Source organism: Mobula hypostoma, chromosome 1 (assembly GCF_963921235.1).
Source record: "Mobula hypostoma chromosome 1, sMobHyp1.1, whole genome shotgun sequence".
NCBI classification, from domain to species: domain Eukaryota; kingdom Metazoa; phylum Chordata; class Chondrichthyes; order Myliobatiformes; family Myliobatidae; genus Mobula; species Mobula hypostoma.
In genome coordinates, this window is record NC_086097.1 from 204,802,756 (window position 1) to 204,821,981 (window position 19,226).

A 19,226-nucleotide genomic window follows, 5' to 3' on the forward strand; every position below is an offset into this window, starting at 1 on the left:
GCACCAGCTCACTAAGTTCTGTACCTCCACTCTGTACGCTGATTTGCCTCTGTTGGAGATCAACCTGACTGCTGTTGTGTCATCTGCGAATTTGACGATGGTATTGGTGTTTAATGCAGGTACACAGTTGTAAGTGAAGAGGGAGTAGAGTATGGTACTCAATACACAACCTTGTGGTGTACCAGTGTTCAGAATAGTAGTGGAGGACAGGTCACTGCCCAGTCTCACTGCCTGCGAACGCTCTGACAAGAAATTCAGGACGCAGTTGCAGATTGATGAGCTGAGGCCTTGCTGGTGGAGTTTGGAGATGAGCCTGCTGGGGACGACAGTATTAAAAGCAGAGCTGTAATCAACAAACAACATCCTCACGTATGTGCCCTTTCCCTCCAGGTGTGTCAGGACAGTGTGAAGAGCTAATGAGATGGCATCCTCCGCGGACCTGTTTGCTTTATAGTGTAGCAGGAATAGTGACTTTAATGTGGGAGAGGACCAATCTCTCAAAGCACTTCATTATTGTTGGTGTGAGGGCAACCGGACGATAGTCATTCAAATTGTTGATGTATGCTTTCTTCGGGACAGGCACTATGATGGCAGACTTCAGGCACTTGGGGACCGTTGCCTGAGATAGAGACAGATTGAAAATTCTCGTAAATACATCCGCCAGTTGTTCAGCACAGTCTTTAAGCACCCGTCCTGGAACACCATCTGGGCCTGCAGCTTTTCGTGGATTGACCCTCTGCAATGTGCGCTGTACATCATGTATGTTCAGTGTAAGAACCTGTTTATCCTCTATGTCCGGGATTCTTGTACTCCTCACATTGTTGTTAATTTCAAACCGGCCAAAGAAGGTGATCTCCCAGTGGCCACACATTTTAATCCCACGTCCCATTCCCATTCTGACATGTCTATCCACGGCCTCCTCGACTGTCAAGGTGAAGCCACACTCAGATTGGAGGAACAACACCTTATATTCTGACTGGGTAGCCTCCAACCTGATGGCATGGACATTGACTTCTCAAACTTCTGCTAATGCCCCACCTCCCCCTCGTACCCCATCCGTTATTTATTTATATACTCACATTCTTTTTCTCTCTCTCCTTTTTTCCTCCCTCTGTCCCTCTCACTATACCCCTTGCCCATTCTCTTGGTTCCTTCCCCCCCCCCCCGCCTTTTCTTTCTCCCTAGGCCTCCTGTCCCATGATCCCCTCATATCCCTATTGCCAATCAACTGTCCAGCTCTTGGCTCCATCCATCCCCCTCCTGTCTTCTCCTATCATTTCGAGTCACCCCCTCCCCCTCCCACTTTCAAATCCCTTACTACCTCTTCTTTCAGTTAGTCCTGACGAAGGGTCTCGGCCTGAAACGTCGTCTGTACCTCTTCCTATAGATGCTGCCTGGCCTGCTGCGTTCACCAGCAACTTTGATGTGTGTTGCTTGAATTTCCAGCACCTGCAGATTTCCTCGCGTTTGCGTAAAGAAGGTGTTGAGTTCATTGGCCAGTGTGACATCACTGTGGGGGCAGACATGGTTACTCTTGTGGTCAGTAATAGGCCTGATGCCTTGCCACATGCTCTGATTGTTAGCACTGTTAAAGTGGTCCTCTACCCGTTGCCTGTGGATGTCCTTGGCCTTTTTTATGCCTTTTTTCAGGTTTGACCTGGCAACACTGCATGCTAAGGCATCACCAGATTTAAAAGCATTATTGCGTGCTTCTAAAAGATCTTGTACCTCTTTATTCATCCACAGTTTCTGGTTTGGGAATATCTTCATTTTCTTGTCTACTGTTACACTGTTTACATAACTGTAGATGTAGCAGAGCACAGTGGATGTGTACTCCAAGTTCACCTCTGCCGTGGGTAGCTTGTTGAGCAAACAGGTCCCAGTGGGTGCGACCAAAGCAATCTTGGAGTTGTAAAGAGGCATCTTCTGGCCATATTTTGACTGTTTTTATTTCAGGTTTGGTTTTGTAGAGAAGTGGTCTGTATGCTGGTATCAAAAACAATGAAAGATGATCAGATTGTCCCAGGGGTCAGCTGGGGGAGGCTTTGTATGAGTCTTTGACATTTGTGTACACATGATCCATATTTTGCTATTAGCAAGGCGTGCAAGTATCATGTGGTAGCATTATGAAGTATGCAATTCACTGATTTTTACATATAACCATAATGAATTATTTAAAAGAACAAAAATGCCTCAACGATATATTTTCAATATTACCCAAACACTTATTATAGGCATCTGTTAGTCTCATGAGACCATGGATTTGCACCGTGGAAGGTTTCCAGGGCGCAGGCCTGGACAAGATTGTATGGAAGACCAGTAGTTGCCCATGCTGCAAGTCTCCCCTCCACACCACCGATGTTGTCCAAGGGAAGGGCATTAGGACCCATACAGCTTTGCACCGGTGTTGTCGCAGAGCAATGTGTGATTAAGTGCCTTGCTCAAGGACACAGACACTGCCTCAGCCAAGGCTCGAACTAGTGACCTTCAAATCACTAGACGAACGCTTTAACCACTTGGCCACGCACCAACACACTACTGAAATATTAAATACACAACAGGAGAGAGAATATATAGACTGTTGATAAATTCATCTAACCTCAAACAGAGGGAAAGTGCTGGAATCTATAATAAAGGATGTAAAAACAAAACATCTTGAAGAAAATAATATGATTAAGTAGAATCAGCAAGATGATATGGAAGGAAAGTCATCTTTGACACATCTGTTGGAGTTCTTTGAGGATGTGACCAGTAGAATAGCTAGAGAGGACCACTGGATGTGATGTATTTGATTATTAGTAGGGTTTTGTTAAGGTCCCAAACAAGAAATTAGTCAACAATGTTCAGAGTTGGATAACTGATGTGGACTGAGAACATTTTATCAGTTGGAAAGCAGAGTGGGAAGAAATTAATCATTCTCAGTCGAGGGTAAAAAGGGTATGCACAACTTTCATGGTCTTCAACTATTCTCAGTATAGAACAATAATTTGGATTTTTAATTAAATATATTTCCAGGAGAATTGGAAAAGGTATGTGTTGGAGGAGCAGATACAATATAATATGGAATAATGCATTATTAAGTAGATGCACAAAGCAGATTAGCCAAATATTTTTGAGACTGGGTAATGTTGATATTCAAACAACGCCCTTGTATACAAGTCATCAAAAGTCAAGATGTAGATGCAACAAGTGATTGGAAGTCAAATGGTATGTTATCCTTTGTTGTGAAAGAATCTGAATAGAGGGATAAAGGAGACTTAGTAGGAATATGTAGGGTTTTGATTGCATTACAGCTTGAATATTGTACACAACTCTATTCCCCTTAACTAAAAAAAAGTATATATTAGCTATAGAAGCAGATCAGCATAGATTCATTGGGATGGGTACTTGCTGCATGAGGAGAGATTGGCTATATTGGGCCTCTCTAGTTCAGAAGAGTAAGAGGAGTCTCAATAATTAAAAAAAATATATTTATGGGGTTCAATAGCAGGGAGGATGTTTCCCTTAGCTAAAGAGTCTGAAACCAAAGATCACAGTATCAAAATAAGGGGTGGGTTGTTTAGAACTATGATGAGAAGATATTTCTTCATGCAATGTGCAATAAATCTTTGGAATTTTCTACCTGGAAGACTGTGGAGGGTCAGTCATAGTGTTTACTTAAGGCAGGCATGAATAGATTTTGGGATAGGGTTGGTTCTGGTAAATGGTACTGTTGGTAGAGAATAAGAATGAACTTGATGAAAAATGAAGAAAGCTAAAAGGTCTGGATAACCTACTCCTGATCTCCTCTCTCAATTCTTTAAAAAAGGTCATTCTAACTGAGAAGACTACTGTACAGGGAGATGACGTGAACTCTTGCCCTTTCCATGTTGCCAGCATGGTTTGCTGTGGAGAGTCTGGCTGTGGGCACTGGTGTTGGGTGGGTGAGGGTGGTACTTTGGGGCAGAGGTGGGGCTGCACTGCACTAAAACATAGTGATCAGGGCTGCTTCCTGGCCAGCATAGTGCATGTTATTATCAATAGACTCTCTGGAACCTGTGGTCTCTCCCATTACCTCTATTGAATGAGATAGAAACTGCTATCTCCTTCTATCTTTTTGCCTCTATCCTTAGCATAGATAGATTTCTGGGCTAAGGAGAGTCATGTTTGATACACAGTGCAGGCATTGTCTATTTTGAAATGTTTAGGCTCGTTTGCTGTTTGAGCTTGTTTTGTGAGATTATATTATTTGATTGTTTTTCTCCAGATATTAAAACAAATAGAAATTGAAAATAGTGTCTGTTTTGCTACCTTGCCGAATAGCAGTTTCTAGTGATTTACAGTGAGCTTTTTAGTGTCACTGCAAAGCCATCTTTGTTTTCACTTTTAACATTAATTAAAGTGCATTGATTCCAAAGAGAAACTGTGTGAAACTCACAGGAGGACATGAGCACCCGGTGCCAGAAATTGAAAGTACAGAGTGCACCTCCAATGCAATGTCAAACAGAGTTTATAAAAGATCTAACAGATCTCTATTTCTTCTGAGCATTTGAGACATAAATGACTTAACCAGAGAGGATGAATCCAGGCAATGTGATCAGATGTCATAAGGTGGGCATTGGGAGCAGACCCAAATGCAAGACAGACACTGAAGTACTAGGAACAGGACTTGACTAGAGAGCTGGGTTAGGGACGTGACTGGATGCAGACTAGGAGCTGGGAGAAGAACACAGACTTGGGCTAGGACATTGGCTAGGCAAGCAGGACCAGAACAAGGAACTGGAAACTAGGAGTCTGGGCTTGGACTCCGAGCCAGAGATTGGACATGGACCCAGAACCTGAGTCTTGATTCAGGCTCAGACCCCAGAACTAGGTGAGGACATGACGTGGCTACAGGACTGGACCTGGCTTGGGTTCAGACTGCAAGCCAGAGACTGGACAAGGACGCAGAACCTGGGTCTTGACTCAGGCTTGGGCTCAGACTCTAGAACTAGGCAAAGACATGAAATGGTCTTGGGAGACAGGAACACAGAACACAGAGTCTAGGTCTAGAGCACAGGAACACAGAGTCTTTGACTTGAGAGACAGGAACACAGGGACATGGAATACCGAGCCAGGACCCCTCCTTGGGAACAGTACTTAGGGCCCAGACACATACACAGAACAGAGCCAGGACCCCTCCTTGGGAGCAGGACATGGGGCCAGGTCTCTACACAGAATGCTGAACAAGACAAGACAGTTCCCAACACTAGGTAGCAGCAAATAGCCAGACCTACCTAACAAAGACATGGACACAGAGACAGTTCCAACTGAACAATAGACATTTCCTTATCTTGACACAGCAAGGCTCCAGTGGTAGAACTTGACAAGGTTGCAGGTAAGGCTCCAGAAGGAAGGGGAAGGGAAGGGAACAGTCCAGCCTTTGGGTAACAACAAAGATAGCCTGGCTTACCCAACAGAGGCAAGGACAGAAAGGGACTGATCCAACACAGGGTAACAGCAAAGCCAGCCTAACTTACCCCACAGAGGCAAGGACAGGACACTAACAGGACAAACCAGCAGCCACACACAAACCCAGGGCTACTTATATTCCCAGCCCCAAGACAAGCATCAGGTGCCTATGATTAAGCCCAACTGAAACAAGGGACAGCCGGAAGGTCCGGAGTCCGGAATCTACGGACTGGACAGTGAACTGGAATGTGGACTTCACAAACCAGACTGTGACATCAGAATTAGAGACAGGGAAGTCTGTGGATGTTGGGGTTGCATTAATGGTAAGAGAAAAACAAAGTCAACATTCCAAATTAATACATGTTAAATTTGTTTCATCATCCACATATACAGCTGACCTAGAAACATATATTTCTAGCAATTATTGTAATATTTTGTTTTTGTATTAATTGTCTGAATGGCCAGAACTAATGCTAGTCTCCCCAACACATAAAATCCAGTCTTCACAAAAGCATTGATAATCAAATGAAGACCTTGATTGTTATAGGAGCCAGAATATCACGTATGTGAATTTTGTGCAAATCGATGGGTTCACTAAATGGCCAGAGCGATGCTGTTTCAATCATGGCTGCACACTGCAAATTTCAATAGCCAGCAGTGCCTGAGGCACAACTGAAAGGACTTTTCATAATTCCATTGCTTATCTTTTCTGCCTGGACCAAAACTGAATCCACAAGTGGGGAAGAAGGTTGGTGGCTGTCGACTGAGGATCAGGACATGGAGTCAGACAAGTTCTGCTGAAGGGTTTTGGCCCGAAACATCAACTGTGCTCTTTTCCATAGACGCTGCCTGGCCTGCTGAGTTCCTCCAGCATATTGTGTGTGTTGCTCAGATTTCCAACATCTGTAGATTCTCTCTTGTAACTGATTAAGTGGTTGGGGTTGAAGGTGAAGTAGGGAGGGTTGAGAATTGAAGGGAGTTCTGCAAACAAGATCAGGATTGTGGTATGGGATGCATGTGATGCTGAATTAAGTGGCTGGGGCAAAGGAAGGTTTGGAAATTGGGGCATCCATCTTTCTGAATGCCCCATGAGTGGAATGGACATAGGGCTTCTGAAGATTGGAGCTTGAGGGAGTAATTGGTGGGTCAGCAGAATGGTAACATGTATGAGGCAGAGATGATGCATAGGATTAAATGTGTGATAGTTACAAGATTCACAAACAGTCTTGGATATCTAGGGCTTCACAACTTAAGTGGAAATCATATAGGGCATACAAGGATAAATTGCACTTGGAAAATTCTCTTTCATAGCTGCTAAGACTGTCGTGTTTTCACCCTATCGCTATACTGTTCATAGAGTCTAGTGGTGGAGTGCAGTTATGCACACAAGACTATTGGAAAAAAACAACACATTTTGATCTAGAAATTCAATTGTACAAAACTAGAAAATAACTCAAAATCAGCCATTTCCAAATTGTATGTATTATCCTGAAAGTTCAACTGGCATCCAGGTAGATGTCCATTGTGAACGCACGGATATCACCAGCACCCTCTGTCCCTGGACACAGACCCAATCACCACACCTTTCCCATACCTCAGCCCTAATTTGACTCCAAATTTCTGCTAGAAAATCTGCAGTTCCATGGAGAGGTTGATAAATTCCATACAAGCGGTTTCCTGAAATTCCGCACACAAGATAGCTTCTAGTATCTCAATTGCACTGTGGTGATGAATGCTATGAGATGTGGTGAGGATTTTCAGACTTGCGCATTCTTACCAGCAGAATCTGCTTGCAGAGCCAGCGCCAAGTTAGACCGTGTGTAGCCCAGCAACATCAATAGAGAGGAAGAAATCTTGCAATTTCCTCACTTGCTTCCTTTAACATTCTGAGAAAGATACCATCAAACAATGGGTCTTTATCCACCCTGATATATTCCAGTATGTCCAGAATTTCCTCATTCCTGATACTCCAGAATGTCAGTGTAGCTTTCTCTTAACTCTGTGGTGCTCTTGCTAATAGCCAAGCCAAACTATTAATTTAGGTTCTTGCTCATAGCTTTTGGATGCACACATAAATTACAACTCTGGTCTTTGAAGGAATTGATTATTTCCTCCAGTACTGTTTTCATTCTAATATACTCATCACAAGCTTTGGGATTTTCCATATTTTCATATTTGCCACTCCAATTTTTTGTCCCTTTTTGCCCTTCTAATTTCATTCTTAAGTTTTATCCCCTTTCAGCTTCAAGTTTTGAGTTGAAAACTTCTCATCAGAACTTGAATAATTTTTATTTTACACTTAAAATTGTGGTTTGTACTACCAAATCGGTAGTTGTAAAATTTATATCCTTGTGCAAGATATCAAAATTTGAATTTGATGTGTGCATTTTAGTTTATTGTGGTAAAGTGTGGTACTGTTGGTAAATGTGGATTGGAATGGTAGTTACCATTAATGCTTTCAATAGTTTTAGATTAAGTTTCCATAAGTGTTTTTTTTGCACTTGTTCAGTCAATGTCCTCCATTTGAGTTGATCAGCATAATAGAGGAGACTCTATGCTATGATGTGTCCTTGAAATGATACAAGCTGAATACACATTATCATTTATGAACATTATTCCATGATAAATCTTTCTGTGCAGAGAAGGACACAGATCTCCATTCGATCTATTTCAGCAAATTATAGAAATTAATTTATTTGAATTAGCTGATACTTGATTCAAAATAAATCAGTAAATCAATCTTTTTTCCCTAAGCACACAATAATAATTCTTCTTCTGGCCATAATATGTTACTTAGTATTCTCGGATCTTGGAATCTGATCTTTGTGTCATTTCAAGAATAGTGCTGCTTTTAATGGTCTTCCTAGGTTAATTAAGAATGAGTAGGCTGCTGTGGTCTGAAATAAAAAGTGCTTATATCAAGGGCAGAGTAGTGGATGAGGAAGCCTTTGAAGTCTGCCTTCAGTCTCTATGCTATTGATAAATTAATTTCTCTTTTTGGTACTCAGACGGATAGAGCCTTTGCAGTACAGAAGAACCATGCATGTCATGGCTGTGGGCAAGTTGCTAAGACTTCTGTCCACCATTTTAGGTTATGGGTTGGATCTTCAGGTGGTTATAAAGTTATTCACTTCCTATTGAGATGTGATGCAGCTTCCAATCCAAGAACACATTCAGTTTGTGACTAATTAGCTCCTCGGTCTGCTTGTCACTCTCATGCTCGGGTTCCTTTTTGGATGGAGAGTCCAAGGGTCTTGCCAATTATGGAGGACTTCAGAGCAGCCCATATGCTACTGGCATTAGTTGCTATTGGCTAGGACTTGGCTGCAGTCTGAGAAGCGCTACATTTGCAGGGTCATCGAGAGCTTTAACACTGACTTCTTGTGGCAACATTTTCATTGAGTACTACATTTCAGTCTGCTATATTAAATCTCACTAGATATCCTCTCGCAGTTTATAGTGTTAATAACTGCTTTGAAATTCATTTCATGGTAATTATTCCACATGGTTGGAGGGAAGAAATGGCAAACCATAGACTGAAAACAAAGTATTTAATACAGATATGCTGTTCTTGATTCCATTTTATAGAGTAAAATGTCAAATATTCTATCCTTTTCAATATATTGATATAGTATGGCTTAGTTATTACCTTATGATTAAAATTAACAATTTTTTGTTTTTCATGTTGAGACTAAGAATGAATATTAATCACGTTAACAAGATTTATATGTTACAAGCCTGACTAGAATTTTAGCATTCGTTGTATGCACTCTATGTTGGATGCCTTGCCCTAAGCTAGCTTCGTACCCTTACAGCACAAGTGATTGTTATTCATCGTATGAAGGAATTTATTTTTTTAATACATACAAATTTTTTGATTCATTCTTTACACCCCTGTAGGTAAAAATAAATAGCTTTTGCATATGCTTTTAATGCACTATGAAGTGCTGAAAGATATTTCAGAATTCAGGAAAAGATCATATTTATCTACCACAGTCCTTCACCCTGGAAAATTATTTTACGTTTCATAGAAGGGTCATCTCAATTTAAGTAAATGTTGAGTTGAGAATTCAAACACATGAATCAGAATGGAGACAAGAAAGAATTATTCCATCAAAAAAGCATCTGTTGTTTAAATTTCATTGGGTTAAATGGACTTCTGGTGTAATTATTTTCACTGAACTAGCCTAATTGTAACTGAAACTATTTAACATTTTTAAAATTGCTCCCTGATACGTGAACCTGTATTGACTGCATACATTTACCAGTTAGGTTTCTTTTACGCTATCTTAATTACAATACTGACAAACCAAACTACAAAAAAAAATGAGTTCAAACTATGTGTCATACTTCACTGACAATGCTGTCAGCTGAGCTGCCCTATTAGAAGCCACCATAAAACATAAAAGCAGCAGGAACAAGTCCGACTGAGTCTGGCAAGAACTAGTTACAATATATAAAATAAAAATTCCAGAAAGCACATTGGGATTTCAACATAAGTATAAGCTTTAAAAGGTAGTTAACTATTCACTGAATATCAGACCATAATCCTATTAGTTTTTGTGAAAGCTTGTTATACAATACAGAATACAATACTTCTTTTGGATCGGGAGCTGAGCTCTGAAGGAAGGCAATTTTTTAAAAAACTTCTTCGAGTGCAAGAAGGACGAGACTGCGCAGGTGCGTGATGTAACAGGACAGCGAGGAAGGTTTAAAAAGGAGACCACCTTATACAGCGGGCATCTGTTGGAGCAGGCAGCGGAGTGAGTGGTAGCAGAGTGTAGGGCTTTGGCTTCAACGGGCTTCGGCAGTAAACGGGAAGAGGCGAGAGCGAAGCACCAACCCTTTTTTTTTCTCTCCCCCCCCCCCCCACCTTTCGCGAATCGGCCCGGACAGACAGGAACAGCAGGGCTCACACAGCTAATGGTATGAGCTAACGGTTTAAAAAGTTCGTCTGTTTGGCGAGGTAAGTGGGTGATTAGACTTATTTTTCCTGTTTCATTCCTGTAGAATTAGATGGCATGCCTGCAGGGTTAGTGCTTTGTTCAGGGTGTCAGATATGGGAATCCTGGGAGACCTCCAGCCTTCCTGATGGCCACATCTGTGCCAGGTGCACCGAGATGCAACTCCTCAGAGACTGTGTTAGGGATCTGGAGCTGCAGCTTGATGACTTGCTGCTTATCAGGAAAAGTGAAGAGGTGATAGACAGGAGCTACAGGGAGGTAGTCATCCCTAGGCTACAGGAGTCAGAACACTGGGTCACTGTCAAGAGAGGGAAGGGAAATGCCCGGATAGTGGAGAGCACACCTGTGGCTGTCCCCCTCAGCAACAAATATCTTGTTCTGGATGCTGTTGAGGGGAATGACCTGACAGGGGACGCCCACGGTGACCGGGTCGCTGGCACTGAGCCTGGCGCTGTTGTGCAGGAGGGAAAGAGGGAGAAGAGGAATGTGGTAGTCATAGGGGATTCCATAGTCAGGGGAATGGACAGGAGATTCTGTGAGCCTGATAGAGATACCTGCATGGTGTGTTGCCTTCCAGGTGCCAGGGTACGGGATGTCTCGGATCGGGTCCAGAATATTCTGAAGGGGGAGGGCGAGCAGCCAGTTGTCTTCGTACATCTTGGTACCAATGACATAGATAGGACAAAGGAGGAGGACCTGAAGAGAGATTTCTGGAAGTTAGGAAGGAAGCTGAGAAGTAGGACCTCCAGGGTAGTAATCTCAGGATTGCTACCTGTGCCACATGCTAGCGAGGGCAAGAATAGTAGGGTCAGGTAGATGAATGCGTGGCTGAGAGACTGATGCAGGGGGCAGGGCTTCAGATTCTTAGATAATTGGGATCTCTTCTGGGGGAAGTATGACCTGTTCAAAATGGACAGGTTACACCTGAACCCGAAGGTGAACAATATCCTGGCGGGAAGGTTTAATAGAGCTGTTAGGGAGGGTTTAAACTAATTTGGCAGGGGGATGGGAACCGGAATGATAGAGCGGAGGAAGGGGAAAACAGAAATAAATCTAGGATAGTGAGCAGTAAAGATGTCAGGAAAGACAGGCAGGTGATGGGGCAATTTTGTAGCCATTGGATGAGTTGCAGTGCAATCAAAGTGAAAAGTACCAAAGACTGGTCTTATGGTGTTATATGCATGCAGCATAAGGAATAAGGTGGGTGTTGTATATTTGGATTTTCAGAAGGCCTTTGACAAGGTGCCACACATGAGGCTACTTAACAAGATAAGAGCCCATGGAATTACGGGAAAGTTACATACGTGGATACAGTGTTGACTGATTGGCAGGAAACAGAGTGGGAATAAAGGGATCCTATTCTGGTTGGCTGTCGGTTACCAGTGGTGTTCCACAGGGGTCCGTGTTGGGGCCGCTTCTTTTTATGTTGTACATCAACGATTTGGATTGTGGAATAGATGGCTTTGTGACTAAGTTTGCTGATGATACAAAGATAGGTGGAGGTGCCGGTAGTGCTGAGGAAACGGAGAGTCTGCAGAGAGACTTGGATAGATTGGAAGAATGGGCAAAGAAGTGGCAAATGAAATACAGTGTTGGAAAATGTATGGTTATGCACTTTGGCAGAAAAAATAAATGGGCAGACGATTATTTAGATGGGGAAAGAATTCAAAGTTCTGAGATGTAACGGGACTTGGGAGTCCTCGTACAGGATACCCTTAAGGTTAACCTCCAGGTTGAGTCAGTGGTGAAGAAGGCGAATGCAATGTTGGCATTCATTTCTAGAGGAATAGAGTATAGGAGCAGGGATGTGATGTTGAGGCTCTATAAGGTGCTGGTGAGACCTCACTTGGAGTACTGTGGGCTGTTTTGGTCTCCTTATTTAAGAAAGGATGTGCTGATGTTGGAGAGGGTACAGAGAAGATTCACTAGAATGATTCCAGGAATAAGAGGGTTAACATATGAGGGACGTTTGTCCACTCTTGGACTGTATTCCTTGGAGTTTAGAAGAATGACGGGAGACCTCATAGAAACATTTCGAATGTTGAAAGGCATGGACAGAGTGGATGTGGCAAAGTTGTTTCCCATGATGGGGGAGTCTAGTACGAGAGGGCATGACTTAAGGATTGAAGGGCATCCATTCAGAACAGAGATGTGAAGAAATTGTTTTAGCCAGAGGGTGGTGAATCTATGGAATTTGTTGCCACGGGCAGCAGTGGAGGCCAAGTTATTGGGTGTATTTAAGGCAGAGATTGATAGGTATGTGAGTCGCCAGGGCATCAAAGGTTATGGTGAGAAGACGGGGGAGTGGGACTAAATGGGAGAATGGATCAGCTCAGGATAAAATGGCGGAGCAGACTCGATGGGCCGAATGGCCGACTTCTGCTCCTTTGTCTTATGGTCTTATAGAAACAGACACTGAGTCCACATCAAATAAGAAATGCCCATTTATTTTATTTTATTTTATTTTGAGACATCAAGTCCTTCCAGTCCAACAAGAATGTGCTGCCCAATTACACCTATATGATCAATTAACCTACTGACCCATTCATTTTTATTTATATAAATATGCATGTACTTACACACAGATAACATCAATCCCATTTTATTCTCTCCATATTCCCCTCAACTTCTCTCAAATACCTCCACTCATCTAGCAAAGTACAGTAGTCTATTAATCTATCAACTTGTCCGAGCAAAGCAGTGAAACTGGATAAAGCATACAGTCATAGAGAGAATATATAAACTGCAATTTAAACCTATGTTGTTTAAGCTCTAAGATAGCAGTTCTACTAGTGGTTTAGTTAGTAAAACTTCTACCTATGGTATTTTTTCCATTCAGTTTTGAAGCAATTCACTGCACATGGTACTTTTGAGGAGCTATCATGGTCCCAAATTAGACAGCCCTGCAGCCAATTTGCACACAGCAAACTCCATAACATAAATGTGATTTATGACTGGATAATTAATTTTGGACTAAGGGACAAATTGGCTAATTCATCAGGAATAAGTCTAATTGAACATGGCAGATAGTGTCCTCTTACTCATACGAGGACATACTATGAGTAAGCTAACAGTTTGTTCTCTTATTCATAGTATAGAGAAGCTGCCGGCCTTCTATACTTCGAGTAAAAGATTGAAATGATAACCCCGCAGCTTCATTGGAATCACTCTGCAGCATAGAGTTATATAACATATAGTATATACTTTATTTGTGTCTGCTAGCATTCTCATCTTTGGATTAGAAGTCTCCAATTCCAAGTAAATGTTAGAATTTTGGCTAATGCTGTAGTGTACCACAGAGAGCTAACACATGAAATTTCGATTTGGAATTCTCTTCTGGGAGGATACAAGGTGTTTTTTGAAGTAGATTTATTCATGGTAACTGGCTAGTATGTTCTCATTTAGGTGGATCCTTGAGATCAGGGCTGATCTGTTTCCAATAGATGAACAGATGAGGTAGGTGGGTTGGTCATTTATGAGGTGGTGTGTGCACTTTCTACCACATCTGCAGAGGTCCTAATGGAAGGCCTTGAGGTTTAAAGCAATATCCTGAATATTCCTTCTTTACCTTGATCAGTCATGGTCCAGTATTTTCAAAAATAAGCAGTGATACTGCATTTCTTAAAAGACATTTTTGACCTTTTTGGATCTTTGGATCTTGGGAACTTTGGATCTTTTTCCCTGTCCACCTAATAATCTCTTCCCATAAGAGTATTTGGGAATCTTGAGTTTTGGACTTCTGAATGGCACAGTCCGCCAAAGTTGCTCACTTTGTAAGTAGCTGACTGTATGAAAGACAGTGTAGATTATGTTGCTACAGGAGAGGACCCTGACATGGGTTGACATGTCCATCCAATGAATTTGAAGAGTTTTGCTGTGATAGTTTTGGTGGTATCTTTTCAGAGCCTTGAGGTGCCTGCCTGCTCCAGCTAAAGCATGTAGGGGGGCAGTGGTCACTGCTACCAGGTAGATCATAGGGTTTATGTAAGGTGTGAGGTTGAAATACCCATTTTGTCCATTGAACAAATTTCATGCCAGTGCATTAAAGATGATGATGAATTGTTTCAATGCTCCTTAATTGAGAAGTTGTTTTGAAGATGTGGGAAGGAGGAGAATGTACTGCTGTTTATGCTCCTTAAATGAATAATCCTGAATATTGGCTTTAGTTCAATATATCAACCAACAATTCTATATACCATGTTTGATATTGTCAATACTTAGCTTAAAGTTTTCCCAACATATTTCCACAGTAAATCACACCCGATGAATACACAGGACGTGCTGTCATATTTTGGCTCAAACATTTTGATTCAAAGCTGCTTGGAAATTCTGAATGCAAGTGTGGGGTTAAACAAAAGCACTTTGGAAATAGAAGTGGAAAGTGAGTTTGACTATTGTGAAAGCATCAGCTATAAACAGTTTCAGACGCTGAACAAAATTTTAGTGTTAAAGACGCTGAGAATCACATGGAAATTAAGCAAAATAAAATTTGTAATATACAAACGTTTCAGAGTTTAGTGCTATAATAGGACATATTTAAATAATTCACATATGGAGTTATAAAAGTCAAATTGGTTGTGGAAGCTGATGGTTGCCAACTTCAGCGTTGACTACCGTGATGATAATGTGGTCCAGAAGTTATTTTTCCCCATAATTGAGGGCTATAGTCATATTAAAGTGTAGTGTTACCTTACACAATGGTGTAGCTAATCTTTAAGAGAAGTTGGTCAAAAATATACTGCTATATTGTTTGGGAAAAAGACTGTAGTGTGAGGGAGGAAAAGAGTTACCATAGCACTTTGACTACTAACCAAATTTCTGTTTAAAGGCCAGTGAGCTGGAAAATTAAGTTATTTCTCATTAGCTACAGTGCAATCATCTGAAGGCTTTCTGTATTTCCATTTCAGATTTCTGTATTTACAGGTTTCCTCCGCCATTCGAAGGTAGAGCATTCCAATGAAACGGATTGTAGGCCGAAATGTCCTAAAGAAGCAATTACCATTTATGAATATGGGAAAATTTTTTGAGCGTTTCCAGACCCAAAAAATAACCTACCAAATCATGCCAAATAACACACAAAACCTAAAATAACAGTAACATATAGTAAAAGCAGGAATGATATGATAAATACACAGCCTATATGAAGTAGAAATACTTTTTGCAATCATCCAAGCGCAGTCCAGTGCAGTGAAAATCTCACACATGCGCTCTCGGCAGAAGCACTCGGCGGAAGCACTGTCGGCACAAACACTCTTTCCAGTAACCTTTGAGCTATGAGACTGCCAAATCATACCAAATAACAAATCATACTAAATAACACAAAAACGCACAACCTATATAAAGTAGAAACAATGTATGTACAGTGTAGTTTCACTTACGGGAATCAGGATGGTGTGTTAGGCTGAGTTTTCAGAAGTTGGGGTGGCGGGAAGTGTTTTCTTATCAACGTCTTTAAGTGCCCTTGGATTTTCTGAATGGTACACTAGTAGAGGCTTAAGGACAGCATCACCAGTGGCGTTAATAATAGGCATTAGGGTAAACCTGTCCTTCGATGTCACGTGTCCCTTAGCCTGCTTTTCTACTTTCGAAATAAATGTCTTACTCGACAATTTTTTCCAATAAGTTTCAGTTTCATCACAGTTAAACACTTGCTTATATGAATAACCACCTTCTCTAATTATTTTCTTCAGATCTTCTGGGAACTTTTTGGCAGCTTCAGTGTCAGCCGAAGCACTCTCTCCGGTAAACGTTAAACTATGAAGCTGCCCTCACCTCAGAAACCGATCAAACCACCCATGACCACCTTTAAATTCCACTTTCACAACACTTTCATCACCATCGGCCAGTGCTTTCTGTTTCAGCTTATTAAAAAGACTGACTGATTTCTCCCTAAGTATAAGATAACTTCAAGGAACACCATGTTTTGTACACCCATCAATCCACTGAAGCAATAGGCATCCATTACTGGATGCCGACTAAGAGAGACCACTTTGCTACGAGCAGAACCAACAGTAACATCGGCAGCTTTCAATATTTTTTCTGTCTGCGTATAAATAGTGCAAATGGTGGATGCAGGCAAGTTCAACGCGTGGACAATGTCCTTACTTCATTCACCACGATCGAAACGCTTAATTGTGTCTAGTTTTACGCTAAGTGTAACACCCTTACGAGCTCTTTTAGGCTTTTCCGATACCTTCAAACTCATCTTGCTAATGAATGCACAAAATAAATCGAGATAAAGCACGTGTTTAAGCAATGGCGGCTAGAATGCAGTTCCAGGGGAGGAGCTTGGCTGCTCGGGGCGCGCGCTGCTTTTTTTTCGCACGTCGTCATTTTTTTGCACGCTGCCATTTTTCGCGTGCTGCTTTTTTCGTAACAGTGAAAACACCTGTTAACGAAAACAGGGTACTAATGTAGGTCTTTCGTAACTGGGAGATTTCGTAAAGCGAACGTTCGAAAAGCGGGGGACACCTGTATTTGATTCTTTTCGAAAAAAAATTGTGAAACTTTTATTGTTTTCATTGATAAAGGTCTCACATACGTAACCCCGCCTGAATGTGCACTGACAGTGTAGAGAAGATCGCAGGTGACTGCAGTACTGAAAACTGACAGAAATAATTATACATTATTGCTAAAGAAATACTTTTTTCTGTAGCTGATGCAAACAGTTATTAGTTTTTAAAAGCCGTCAGCTGTCTTTTAAGCTTTTGCCAAAAGCACTTAATCTTCTCAATTTGACAATGGCTGAGGAAAATATATGATTGTTACCATGGTAATTTGATCACATTATTGGGTAAGAATACAGTTAATTTATAAGTTCATTCAACATGTTCCCTATTTTTATTTTGTTAATTCCTGCAATACAATTCTGAAATATTGTGTTGGCTACATGATGTTTTGTGATGTCCTGAAAGGGATACAGAAGATGTTATATAAATGCAAGTGTTTCCTTAAACCGTTAGGACAATCAACAGATAGAAAAGGATTCATTTGTTATATATTAGCTTGTTTTATGTTTTACTTGCAACTTCACGATTTGTGCAGTAATTCCTCGTATTCATCTTTTCAGGAATTATAGTAAGTGTTGCAAATATTTATAAGGAACATATTTAGTAATGTTTTAATAATGTAGAATTATGTATCTTATTCACTAACCATTTGATTAGCTCCATTGGTTGATTTTCATTGAGTAGACTTTATTGTCCAGGTTATTTTAATAAAACTTCTAATTGCCCATACATTAATTTTTGTTAGATTTGAATTAATACATCTTTTCTACTAATCAAATTTTCCTTCTCCCCAAATACAAGTTTTTTTTCTCTTAAATTGAAATATCTTTAGAAAATTTACATCTTCAGATATCTTTTGAAATTACCAATTAACTGTTTGACAAGGAGTGACTTAAAAAAAAACCCTAAATAAAACAATGCAAGAAACAATCAGCAGACCTGCTGTCAAATTTTGAATCAAAACAAAATAATGAATTCACACCTAAAATATATTTTTTTAATCATCTCTATAGACAGGGTAAGGAATGGAGTGTTTCTGGCAATTTTAGATTCACAAAATCACATAGTAGTTACAGCGTAGAAAGAGGCCATTCAGCCCATATTGTCAATTTTGGCTCAATGTGAGGGTAATCTAACTAGTCACAGTCACCTACCTCTCCTCGTAGTTCCATAAATTCTTTCTATTCAGATAACTAATTCGTTCCCTACTGAAGTGTACCAATAAATCTGCTTCCACTGCCATCACTGTCATGCATTCCAGATCCTGCCACTTGGTAAAATTTATTTTCTCTGCATTAGTTTTTGTTTCTTTGCCAATAAATTTCATTCTGTGTTCCTAAGTTTTTTGATCCCTATACAAACTGGAGTTGTTTGTTTCTTTCTACCTGTTGTTGCCATTCATGATGTGTTTTTTAAAAAACTCATTTGTCCTGCACGGAAAATCCTCTGTTCTAAGAAGAATAACATCACCTTATAAGACAATAAGACATAGGAGCAGAATTATTCAGCCCATCAAGTCTGCTCTGCCATTTCATCATGGCTGATCCTTGATCCCATTCAACCCCGTACACCTGCACTCTCACCATATCCCCTGATGCCCTGGCCAATCAGGAATCTACCAATTTCCACTTTGAATATACCCACAGACTTGGCCTACACCACAGTCTGTGGCAGAGCATTCGACAGATTCACCACTTGTTGGGTTAAAAAAAATCCTTTCATCTGTTCTAAAAGTTTGCCCCTCATTTTTGAGGCTGTGTCCTCTGGTTCTTTATACCCCTACAATGGAAAACATCGTACCCACTTCCACCTTATCTGGTCATTTCAAAATTTGGCGGGTTTCAATGAGATCCCCATGCAATCTTCTAAATGCCAGTTATTACAGGCATAAAGCTTCCAAACACTCCTTATGTTAACCCCTTCATTCCCAGAATCACCTTCTGGAACCTCCTCTGGACACTTTCCAATAATAATATATACTTTCTGAAATAAGGGATCCAAAACTGTTGACGATACTCCAAGTTTGGCTTGACTAGTGCCTTATAAAGCTTCAGCATTATCTCCTTGCTTTTATATTCTGTTCCCCTTGAAATAACTGCCAATATTGCATTTGCCTTCTTTACCACAGACTCAACCTGTGAATTAACCTTTTGAGAGTCTTGCACGAGGACTCCTAAGTTCCTCTGTACCTGTGATATTTGAATTTTCTCCCCATTTTAGATGATAGTCTGCACTATTGTTCCTTTTACTAAAATGCATTAACATGTATTCCATCTGCCACTTTTTTGCCTATACTTCCAATTTGTCTAAGTCCTGCTGCAAT

The 19,226-nt window shown here is 40.9% G+C and overlaps 1 protein-coding gene across 5 annotated transcripts in view; it reads left to right on the top strand.

Annotated features, from left to right (window-relative positions):
• The window catches only part of sntg1 (syntrophin, gamma 1), a 513,110-nt gene that overhangs the window by 123,211 nt on the left and 370,673 nt on the right, over positions 1-19,226 (top strand). Inside the window, exon 1 of one of the 5 annotated variants that reach the window (XM_063063450.1) lies at positions 10,324-10,396. The exons of the other annotated variants lie outside the window; for them this stretch is intronic. The gene's annotated coding sequence lies outside the window, so the exon portion shown is untranslated. Of the gene's footprint in view, positions 1-10,323; positions 10,397-19,226 lie in introns of those variants that run through there. 5 annotated transcript variants of the gene reach the window in all.